Source organism: Dioscorea cayenensis, chromosome 10, assembly GCF_009730915.1.
Source record: "Dioscorea cayenensis subsp. rotundata cultivar TDr96_F1 chromosome 10, TDr96_F1_v2_PseudoChromosome.rev07_lg8_w22 25.fasta, whole genome shotgun sequence".
In the NCBI taxonomy this organism is placed as follows: Eukaryota; Viridiplantae; Streptophyta; class Magnoliopsida; order Dioscoreales; family Dioscoreaceae; genus Dioscorea; species Dioscorea cayenensis.
In genome coordinates this window covers 21,125,572-21,137,696 of record NC_052480.1, presented here as the reverse complement: position 1 = coordinate 21,137,696, position 12,125 = coordinate 21,125,572, and positions in this window count along the sequence as shown.

Genomic DNA, 12,125 nt, shown 5'->3' with positions numbered 1-12,125 from the left:
GACTTTGTAGGGGTAACGAGAAATTTTTCATAATTTCTCTAATTCCAGCTTGAAGTCTTGACACTCTTGGGGTAAAGAGAAATCTTTTCATAAAAAAAATCAAACCCTTTCTTCAAGCTCACTTTGTGGTCTCTTGACGCTCATTGGAGTAAAAAAGTGAAATGAAAAGAAAAGTAAAAAAAATTCCTTGAAGTGATAAAAAAAAATGAAATGAAAAGTTCACAAAAAAATATCTCCCATCAACACTTATAAAAAAAGAAAAAAAGTTGACAAAGATTTCTTGAAGCTCACTTGGAGGTCTTTTGATACCCGTTGGAGTGAAAAGAGATGCAATGAAAAGTACAAAATCTTTTTCTTGAAACGAAAGGAAGAGTAAAAAAATGAAGATTTCACAGAGAGAAAAAATGATGATGGATAAAAAAAAATGAACGAAAATTTTCATAAAAAGAAAAAAATGTTTCTCGTCAACACTCATTGAAATTGTTAAGTTGGCAAAGATTTTCCTAAGCTCATTATGAGGTCTCTAAAAAAAATGAGTTTGAGGTTCATTTTAAAATCAAGTCAAAATTATCAAGTTAATGACCTAACCATGCTAAAGGTCACGACTTAAAAAAAAAAAAAAAATCAAATGGTCAAGGCTCAAAAGCATTGAAGAGCTAAGACCTAAATGCATCATGTAAACGACAAATGCAACTCTGAAGTTTTAAGGCACTAAGAAGTCAAAGACTTGAGGAGTTTCACAAGTCAAGGAGTTGGAGATTTTACAAGCGCAAAGAGCCAAAGTCTTCAGCGATAAAAGAAGCAAAAGTGGCCAAGTAGGCAGCTAGTAAATGTAGAGTGGCCACAGCTTGGACTAAGCTATGTTTCAAGACATAAACCCACATAAAAAAAGGAAATCGAGGAGAGCTACATCCACAAAGCTAAAAGGATCTTCTGACACACTTTCAGTATAGGAGCTAATAGCGCCAGCTAAAAAATTAAATTTTTGAAGAGCATGATAAAAATAGCTCTTTCTAAAAAAAATCTCTTGTTAAGCTCTCTTAGAGAATAGCTCTCTACTTTTGTATTCTTGTCTATGATCATGTATTCGCATGCATCTTTGAAATTAAATATAAAAAAAATTATCATGTTTATTTAGTTACTTCTCATTCACACTTGTTTCTTAATCGGAGGTTCCCATGACATTGTCTGGGGTAATTAATATTGGGGGCTTACCCCTAATAGGAGTTATGAACCCGCAATCATCTGAAATATAAAAAATAAATAAATTTTGATTGTGATCCATGCTTTTCAACCGGTCAATCCCAAACAAAGGCCGGGTGGAAAGAAAGGAGCCCACAAATTATTAAAAAGGATTAAAACTCTTGAAGAAGAAATAGAAAATTTGAAAGAACAACTAAAAAATAAGAAAGAACAAAATAAAGGAAAAGGCATAATTATTCATGAACAAGAGGAAGAAAATACTTCAGATGATTAAGAAAAATAAAGAAAATAATATTAAAGAAATAATACAAGAAACCATAAACTTTCCATGTTTACAACAAGAGTTTAATCTCTGTTTATCTCCCTCTGATAAAGGTCTCACAAATCTCCATTATTCTTAACCTTTGGGAAAACATGTAACAGAAACATGTAACTAAAAATATTATCCCATAGTTTGTCCATTCGCATTAGAGAAAACTGTGACTGCAAGACCAACAGGTTCATTTGCGTTTTCTTTAATTGTGGGAACTATGTAACCAAGTCCCAACAAGAAACATAACAGACAAAGGTTTATTCATCTGAATAATAAGAGCTGTGGCTACAAAACCAGTAGGTCCATACGCGTCTCTTGTTATGGTGAAAACCTGGTTATCTTTATACCCCAATACATGCAAAAGCATGAAAAATTATATTTCCAACACATGCAAAAGCATGAAAATCTATTTAACTGACAAACTTATTTTTTGCAGAAATGGCAGGAAAAAATATCTATAACCACTCATCCTTTCTTGAACCCCAGTCAAATCTCCCAATATTCCCACCAAACTCCACTCTGAAGTTCAGAACACAAGCTAATCTAAATTTGTCACAACAAGTTATTCTTGACAACCTTTGGGCCAATAAACATGACCCAAAAACCCTTATTTCCCTATTTCACTCTTTAGCAAAGTTTTTTCACCAAACAAATGAGAAAATCCAAAATCCACCACATTTACCCTTACCGGAAACACCAAGTATAAGATTCTCTCTGAAACCCCAAACACTTGACTACATGGTAGAACAAGAAAAGAAAATCAAGACATTAGAAGTTGAAATCTCCAATAAAAATGAAGAAGTTATCCTGATTAAAGCTCAACTTCAACAAATTACAAAGAAGCCGAAGAAATGAAGAAAATTATAATTGAAGAAAGAAAACAAAGAACAGAGAAATTTGAACTATTCCCAGAACCAATAGAAGAAGTAAAACAAATCATTTTGAAGAAAGTGATGGCAACTCAATATAACCAGTTCATCTCTGAATAAGAAATACTGAGGCAACTTGCAAAAGAAGAAATTTTCCCAGCAGGATTTGCAATAGCAGGAAATGTACTCAGGGAATTAGCCCATAAGGATTCTGGATGCCAATATGAAGAAGGATTCACTGCAGTCAAATGCTCTTTAGACATGTCCCAATGGCATGATCAAGAAATTAATGGTGTTCAGATCAAAGAAATCAATCTCTTCAAACACGGATACCTATCCAGAGTAATGCTGACAAATCCAGAGCAGCCAAACTTCTTGAATGACTATTGGCAGCTAATACATCTTCTACACAAATTCTTCAAAGCTCTTGGATCACACATTGATGGGTATGTCAATTTAGAATTAAATTTAATTCCTCCTTGCTATGATGAAGGCTATCCTGATGAAGCACGGCATCATATCAAGATCACTCTCCTTCGCCATCATAAACCTCAACAAGAAAGAATAACTCCTATTCGATTAAAAGATATGATTATTCCAGGAGATATCAAAAGACAAATGAAGTTATGGCGAGCATGTGCAATCTCAACTGATTGGAAGAGAACTTGCCCTACAATTGCTGATAATCAAAGGTATCAACTGGTGCTGGAAACCAAAACTATGAAGGTATATGTTGATCAGTACATGTTCCCCATGTACTGTCCTTTTCCGAATCTCATTTCACAAATGCCAGCTACAGAACTACACATAAAGCAAGTTTGCTCATGGGCAAGAGAATACCGTTTAGGAGATTATTCAAGACTAAGCATTCCAGCAGACATACTAATGTACCAAGTCCAGCTGACTCTCCAGAAGGTCTAGAAGACATTGCTGAAGAAAACCTAGCCAACATGATGGAAGGCTAGGAAAACTCTACTGATTTAGTCTCTATGAACGGAAGTAGTGTTGTTTATTTTTATTATGTAAAGGAGTCGGTGTTTGTTTTTTTAGTGTGCGAAATAGGTTTTTAACTGTAGCAACAGTAGTTTTACTGTTGAAAGGCATGCTTGTAATTAGTGGGTTAGGTAACTATCATGTTTGCTACATGATAGTTTGGTAAGTGTCTTGTCTATAATAGTGTCCAACCATGGTTAAGTTAGCTAACCATGAGTTTAGTTACTTAAGGGTTAAGTCTCTTGGAGCCTATATAAGGCCCCTTGGTTTGTAAGAAGGGGGCATCTCATCCACCCTTATCCATCTTGGGATCCTTGCATCCTTAGTCTCATCCTTTGTATCCCTCTCACACCATCAATGCAATAAAGAAGTCCCTCTTTGTCTATACATCTCTCTCCCCTTTATATTTCTGCTTATGCTTCCTTCTCTCTAACTCTTTCAAACAAAGCTTCCGCCCTAACCATTACTTCACCCCGGATGACCCCGGCATCCAGAGTAAGTTGAACGGCATCCCCAACATCCACATCCCATAGAAGGAGGAGCATGTGGATCGGTAAGTGTCTTGTCTATAATAGTGTCCAACCATGGTTAAGTTAGCTAACCATGAGTTTAGTTACTTAAGGGTTAAGTCTCTTGGAGCCTATATAAGGCCCCTTGGTTTGTAAGAAGGGGGCATCTCATCCACCCTTATCCATCATGGGATCCTTGCATCCTTAGTCTCATCCTTTGTATCCCTCTCACACCATCAATGCAATAAAGAAGTCCCTCTTTGTTTATACATCTCCCTCCCCCTTATATTTATGCTTATGCTTCCTTCTCTCTAACTCTTTTAAGCAAAGCTTCCGCCCTAACCGTTACTTCACCCCGGATAACCCCGGTATCCAGAGTAAGTTGAACGGTATCCCCAACATCCACGTCCCCCAGCAGGCAGGCGCATGTGGATCTAGTCGTAGATTTCAAATCTACGACGTGTCAAGCTCTCATAAAAACTTAAATAAAATATTACAATAATATTGAACATTCATTAATTATAATTATCTTAATATTTAATTTAAAAATACAAATAGATTATTTTTTTCATAATAATAGACTTATCTATCTTATTTAATTAATATGTTAAAATAGATTTTAAAAATTTTAATTATGAAATATGTTAATTTACATCATGAAATTAAAGTCTTTTATTTAGGGGATTATAATATTATGTATCATATATCATATATCAAATTCTAAAATTAATAATAATAAATATCCTATTTTATCTGAATTCAAATATTAGAGATTATATATATATATATATATATATATATATATATATATATATATATATATATATATATATATATATATATATATTATGTTCAAGTTTGGGTTGTTAGACTTTTGGAGATTCGATGCTTCCCAGATAAATCGAAAATTAATATCATTGAGATGGTCCCTTATGGATTAACAATTTTTTTTTTTTCTTGATATAAAACTATTATTTATAGATGCTATCGATGAAAATTTTCCAAGGCTATGTTTTAGGTTTTGATCATTTGCCGATATTTTAGTTTCACGCGAACACGATAAAAAAGAATTATTTGGTAAATATTTAACAATTTATTATGCCTTTAAAACATATGCTTTATGATGCAACTTTGTTGAAGATGTCATAGGAGAAGCCGTTGGCAAAGATAATCCTAAAATTCAAGAATCTTGTGGAAAGACAAGCAAGCTCAGAATGTTATGCTTCAAGATTTAGAGTATACTTTACTTATATAGTTTTGTTTAAAAAATATCTATAAGCATCATTATAGTCTCATAATCATATTTATTATGTCAAGAAGTTTTTTATATTTTAGAGTATAGTTTTATTTGCTTATACTACTATGTATAAATTTTATGTGAATTTTTCTTCCTTTGTTTTTACAAGACAAGCTTTCATATAATTTGTGGTTGAGTTTGTATATGGGAATAATGGTTATCTAGAAGCTGAAGAATTAGGACATCTTATTTGAAAAATAAGGTTTGTGTAAAGCAAATTAGTTTTGTTTATTAAATAATAACTTTTCATATTTAATATTTTTATAATTGATTTTATTCCAACAAATAATATTTCCTCTATGTTGATGTTGTTGGCCTAAAGGTAATTTTTATGATATCACCTTTTTCTATGATAATTTTTTATTAAATTTATGACTTAATAAACTTTGATTGATGTGCAGAACTATATTTGACAATGAGGCAAAACCGTTATAAAACGATCAACAAGATGAAAAAATTGAAGCAAGAAAAAATAATTTATAATAAATGATTTTAGCCATGCAGCCCCTTATAGGATTTGTTTTATGTCATTTTAACTCTATTTAAATTTATTATTATATTTAATTCTAATGAAGGCAATATACTTTATTTATATTATTTGTTATGAATATTAATATTACCATGTACCATTTATATGCATATCAATTATTTCATTGTAAATAGATTATGAATTTATTATACGAATAATTTCATTTTCTTATTTAGTGGGGTGATTAAAGTTTGTTTATATTTAATTTAATTTAATTTATTGGAAAACAAAAATCAACTCCCAATAGTTCCTTAAAAATTTTGTTATTATAAATAAAAAAATATATTGGACTTGGAATCTGTAGGAAATAAAATTAAGTTAATTAGGAATAAAATAAAATATTCAATGTTTGAAAATATATTTATATATATAATAAGGAAAATATTAGTAAGGATATATGATAATAAAAAAAAACTTGAATATTCTATTATATTATTTTAAAATTAATATAATAATTACATGTAATAAATTAATTGAAATATGATTCAATTAATTATATACTATTAGAGGGGTTGTATCGCATATATATATATATATATATATATATCAAATATCATATATTTATCTTTAGATAGATATGCATTTTGGGATTAGAAGGGTTCATTGGTGGACTAAGGAAAAAAAATTCTTACCTTATCATTATTAAGTTAATTCATTTTGAGGAATAAAATAAAATATTAAATGTTTGAAAAAAAATATATAATAGGGAAAATATTAGTAAGCATATATGATAACTTTAAAAAAGTTTATTTTTCTTGATTAGTCTATTACATTATTATAAAATTAATGTAATATTTACATGTAATATATTAATTGAAATGTGATTCAATTAATTATATACTATTAGATGCGTTGTACTACATACATATATATATATATATATACACAGGTGATGGGTTTGACATATATATATATATATATATATATATATATATCAAATATCATATATTTATCTATGGATACATGTACATTTTCGGATTAGAAGGGTTGTTTGACTAAGAGAAAAAAATCTTATCTTGTCATTATTATATTAGTTAATTGGCTTTCAAAAGAACAATTTTTGTTAAGAATTATCATTATATATCAATAAATATAAATAAATAAATTTGTGGATGAATAAGTAATTTTTTTTTAAAATATGAAAATTTCATATAATATTTTGAAAATCTTTGAAATCATACTAAAACTTTAAAACCAAATTGATAATTTCAAAAATATTTATAATTGAAAACTAATTATTGATAATTTCAAAAATATTTATAATTGAAAAATAATTAGATAATTTTAAAAATTGACAAAAATTTGATTTACTTAATATTAATCAAACACAAGATATTTTTAATGTTGTACTAAAACTTTAAAGGAAATTTATTATTTCAAAAATATTTAAAATTCAAAAAAATATATCAATAGTTCCCTTCCTTTTTTTTAACTATCGATTACCAAATATCATATATATATATGTGTGTGTGTGTGTGTATGCATTTTGAGATTAGAGGAGTTCATATAAATTTGTGGATGAAAAGTAAAATTATTTTCAATATATGAAAAATTGATATGATATTTTCATAATTTTTTAAATCAAACTAAACTTTGAAACAAAATTTATAATTTCAAAATATTTGTAATTGAAAAATTATTGATAGTTTCAAGTGATTGATAAAACTTTGAATTACTTAGTACTAATCAGACACAAACTATCCTTTATGTTGTACCCAAACTTTAAAAGCAAATTGTAATTTCAAAAATATTTGTAATTCAAAAATATTATTGATATTTTGAGATATTGACAAAACTTTGATTAACATAATACTAATCAAACACAAACTAGAAACTTAAATAATAAATAAAAATGAAACAATGTGAGAAATTGGGAATTTGTGGTGTAAGTGATTGGATTATCATAATTCATTGCTAATAGCAATTGGATCAATTATTTGTAGACACTCTCCAAAAATACTAACAAGGTAATATAATCTAATTGTTTGTCTTATTTGACTTAGATATCCTATAATAATATATTAGTATATATACACTCACATATATATAACATATTCATTATTCTCTCTGCTATATAAATAACAATTTCAATTCATATATGAACTATGTTACTTAATAGATTGGAGGTATTTTTTTAACTCCTATTTTGGTCTTTAAAATAGTTTTAAAAAGAAATGGAGAATCATTCAATGGGGCAATAATGGAAAAAACCAATAAACAAATTTTTAAAATTTAGATTAAGTTTGTTATTTTCCAAAGCTTGAATAAATTAAGTTTCAAGGATTATTATGTCTTTGGTGTAAACACTATTATTAACATCATCTATTGCATTAATTTATCCTGTGCATAGCACGGGCATAAAGCTAGTTTTAATAAAAATAAATAAACAAATGTACAATCTGAAACATACAAAAACACTCTTGGGATCGTCTCCATATTTACTTCAGATGGTAAGCATGATAAAGGGCGAGATCATTGCCGCTTTGATCCGACCATTAAGTTTGCGGGCTGGTACTTGAAGATTGCGGCCGTCTTAGCGATCATCGGCGGCTGCATGGAGGTCTTCATGATCCACACTGGCTTCTGTGTGTGAGAACCCTCTTTTCTTCTTTTTTGGTTTTTTTCTTCTTCTTCACTTTATTTGATTTTGATGTTTTTTTTTTGGGAGATTTCTTTTGTTTCCGGCCATATAATTGTTTGTTTCTATCCAATTTAATTATAATCAAGTTGTTCCTACTTAGTTGGATCAATGTTCGGATTGGATTTTGGATTTCTTATTTTTGTCATTAAAAATTGACTGTCTTTGAAACTAAAAAACTTTTCCCTTTTTTTCTCTTTTTTTTGGAGGAGAATGATGGTGTGGATTTTCAGTTCAATTTCACCAAAAAGTCCGTTTCTTTCGGAATATTGACGATGAACATCATTATGTGAAAAGACAATTAGCCAAGTGAATGGTAAGGCTTACATGTACATGGTATTCAAAGGTTTTGCAACTATTTAATCATCCTAGACTACTAAATTTCCAAATTTTGATGACTTTTCATTATTTTAAAGACATGTACTATAAGTGAACTTCAGAAAACAACTTTAGTTGTTCAGAACCACTCAACCATACTTTGATAGAGCTTTTATAGAACCATTCAATTTGATTTCATGCCTACTTGAGTGGATCTTTATAAATCTTTTATTATAGAATGTATAGTTTCTTATATGATTGAGCATAAGGATTTTGACGTTGCAGTGATGCTCAATGTATTTGTAGGCTTTTTTCCTTGTTGATTGTTATTACGTGTAAAGTAAGATGTTTTTATTGAGATTTTTTTTGCATGTATGACATGAAAACTAGGTTTTTATTCAAACTTTCTAGTATTATGATCATAGACAAGCACCACGTGTTCATTTTGACAAAGGTTGTTCATGATTGTTAACTCGACAAGAATATCTTGGAACATGTGGTATAAATCTAATTTCGGTCTTGACCTTGTGATTTATATGTAGTAATGTGATTGTTAAAATTTGTCCATATCAAAGCATTTCCATAAAAGATGGTCCGACTTTGTATTAGTGGTGGGCACGGGCCGTTTGTCAACCCGGCCTGGTCAGTACCCGCCGGGTCACTGACCCGGCGGGTTGGGTCAACGAACCGTAACTGGCCCGTCATGGAGACGGGCCGGTTACAGGTTAGGCTTGCCCCAACCCATGGCCCGACGGGTTGGCCCGCCGGGTCAACCCATTGGGCTAGACTCAGCTTAGAACCGGGTTGCAAGGGCGGATTGGGAGCCGTTGAAGCCCAACGGCTTTTTTTTATTTTTTTTTAATTCAAAATTTAAATTTTGAAAAAGTCAGTTTTTTTATAAAGTTCTATATATACCCCTCATCCCCACATTATTTAGTTTTTACCAATTATCAATCTTTTCCAACTCTCTTACTCTCATGCTCTCTTAATCTCATTATTTCTCAACGCTCCTACTTTCATTCTCTCTTAATCTCACTCTATCAAGGCATATTATTTGAATTCTTGGAGTTTAATTATTTCAAGTCAACATTATGAAGGCTTAATATTACAAGTTGGAGTCTTGGAGACTTGGAGTGGTGCAAATTTTGGTTATCTCTTAATTTCTTACATTTTGGAAGTCGCCAATTAACAAAGTTGGTCATGATTTATTTATTTTTATTTTTAGTTATAGTTTTGTAGGCTTGCCTTGTTTTAATCATGCAAGTATTAGTTGTATTCTTGATATATTTATCTTAATTATTAGTTTAGACTTGAGGTTTTTTTTAAAAAAAAATGCATGAAATTATTATTTGTAGTTTTGGTAGACTTTTTTTTAAAATATTTGGACGAAATTATTATTGTAGACATGAATAAAAGTATTAATTGAAATTCTTGATATTTATTTTAATTATTAGTTTAGACTTGTGGTTTTTCAAAAAATGCATGAAATTATTATTTGTAGTTTGTATAGAGTTGTTTTTCTTAAATAATTGTATGAATTTATTTTTCTAGACTTGAACAAAATTATTAGTTGTATTCTTGATATTTATTTTTATTATTAGTTTAGACATGTGGTTTTTTAAAAAAATGCATGGAATTATTATTTCTAGTTTTTGTAGACTTGGTTTTTTTCTTAATATTTGCATGAAATTATTTTTGTAGAGTTGAATGAAATTATTTTTTGTATTTATAATATTTATTTTTATTATTAGTTTAGAGTTGTGGTTTTTTTGAAAAAATGCATGAAATTACTTTTTGTGGACTTGAATGAAATTATTTTTAACTTGTGGGTTTTTAAAAAGTACATGAAATTATTATTTGTAGTTTTCATAGAGTTGTTTTTTAAAAAATATTTGCAAGAAATTATTTTTGTAGACTTGAACAAAATTATTAGTTGTATTCTTGATATTTATTTTTATTATTAGTTTGGACTTGTGGTTTTTTTAAAAAATGCATGAAATTATTATTTGTATTTTTTGTAGGTTTAGTTCAGAAGAAATCAACACAGACATGACTTTCACCGTCCTCAACTGGTGGCAAGGTAATGGAAATCCGTACCCCATTCTTTCACTAATGGTAAAGGATATTTTTGCGTGTCCTATGTCTACAGTAGCTTGTGAGTAGACTTTTAGCGCATATGGGAACATGTTGGTTACGACACGTTTGCAGTTGACCCCACAAAATATTGAAATTCAAGTTTGCATAGATGACTGGAAATGTTCTCAAGTTCGGCAACAAGAAGCAGAACAAGAAAGTCCAGATGCTAGTGATTTCTTCTACACAGATAACATGATGAGCACACGTGGCTCGACAACAACAGCCATTGAGTCTGACCAAGACCTAGATGTTACCGATTAGGTAAGTAGGTGACCGGTTACACAAGGTAAGAGAACTACGTGGGCTTTGATTCCTCTCACACCCAGGAGGGTACGTAGACAACTTGATTCGACACGTAAACGAATTAAGTGCAAGCCATTTATTTTCAAAGTTAGTGTAATTTAAAATTTTCTAAATTTTTAGTAATTAATTATCATCCTTCCCCAACTCTTTATCTTAATCTCAATATTTCCCAACTCCTACTCTTATTCTCTTTTAATTTCATTAATTCCCAACTTCAATAAGTTTTTATCTCTTGATTTTGTTTAATAAGAAACATATTTAGAGGAACTTAATGATATGTTTTTTTTTTGTTTTCATTTGCAGTGAAATGTCAGCAAAGAAGAACACAAATATGAAAGGGAAAAAATAAACAACCATTCCAAAAGAACCAAATTTTCAAAGAATTGGGATCGCCTTTAGCCCCAGTTATCAGGTTTCCATGCTTCTTCTTCTCTTCAATGTCTTCTCATTGGACAATGGCAACACTGTCAAATGGCATTCAATAAGGTTGCAAAGAGAGACAAACTCAAAGGTGTCATACAGAGGACTGCGATAGTCCCATATGGACACCTCTTCTTTCATTTTTTGATCTCAAGGGATAGTATGTAAGTATTGTTTTTGCATTTAGTTTTGTCTTGCTCATTGTTGGAAAACCATCAGTTTTTATATCTTTTGATACAATATTTTAAACAATATTTGAATATAGTCTTCATATGATCTATATTGTATCCATTTATTTAAGAACTTCGAAAGATTAAGTTCATGTGGTCCATGAGATCAATTTTCTGATTCTAAATTTATTAAATTGTCATAAAAGTCAATATCTGTGATTCAGATAGTTTGATCTTATTTTTGGTTTCTCTTTTTTTCATTGATGGTGGATGACTTGATTCTCAGATAAGGGATTCCTGATAATGAGTTTTCCCCATGTTGCTTTTTGTTATTCAGGATATGAGAGCAACATATGCTATTCATGCCATTTCTTTTAGAGAAATTGATCTTAAGGTAGATTGTAGCTTTTTATTTTTGTATTCAGAT